This window comes from Eimeria mitis, genomic scaffold (genome assembly GCF_000499745.2).
Source record: "Eimeria mitis Houghton genomic scaffold, Emh_scaff1477, whole genome shotgun sequence".
Lineage (NCBI taxonomy): Eukaryota > Apicomplexa > Conoidasida > Eucoccidiorida > Eimeriidae > Eimeria > Eimeria mitis.
In genome coordinates this window covers 5,579-6,212 of record NW_013569410.1, presented here as the reverse complement: position 1 = coordinate 6,212, position 634 = coordinate 5,579, and the positions used below count along the sequence as shown (strand labels likewise).

At 52.2% G+C, this 634-nt stretch overlaps 1 protein-coding gene across 1 annotated transcript in view; it reads left to right on the top strand.

Moving 5' to 3' along the window:
• Positions 1 to 634, top strand: part of EMH_0037840 (uncharacterized protein) — a gene marked incomplete at both ends in the record, with an annotated part of 6,321 nt that overhangs the window by 1,337 nt on the left and 4,350 nt on the right. The window lies entirely within an intron of this gene.

Here is a 634-nt window from a genome sequence, read left to right as displayed (position 1 = left end):
CTCCTGGGGGGGGGCATTTGCTGCTGCTGCTGCAGCGGCTGCTGCAGCCTTCACAGCTAGCTGTGGGTAGGAGAGATGCGGCGTCTGTGTTCTCCTTGCTGGGTCGACGCAGCAGCAGCAGCAGCAGCAGCAACAGCAGCAGCAGCAGCAGCAGCAGCAGATGGGGGTTTCTGAGGGGCCCCTGGCTATCTGCCTTGAGGAGGCCCTCGCTGCTGTGGGGGCCCCTCAGGGGGGCCCCCGGGTGTATGTACAGCCGTCCTGCTTTTTCTCGTTTTAATTTGTTTCGTTGTTTGTTTGCTTGTGTGGGGGAGATATGTTTGAGTGTAAACTCTATTAAAAAAGAAGAAAATAAAATAAAAATAAATAAATATATAAACACAAAAACAAACAAACACACGGATCTATCTGTTGCTGCTTTTGCTGCGCTGCACTCAACCAAAGCCTTCGCAGCAGACCTGCTGATGCCAGCCTTCAGTGCATGCAGCGGAGGAGGTAAGCAGCAGCAGCAGCAGCAGCAGCAGCAGCTGCAGCAGCAGCAGCAGCAGCAGCGGTGTCTTGTGTTGTTGTTATTTAAATTCTTCTCCGTCTATTTGCTGCTCGACATTGGCAGATAGAACACTGCCTTTTCTTCATA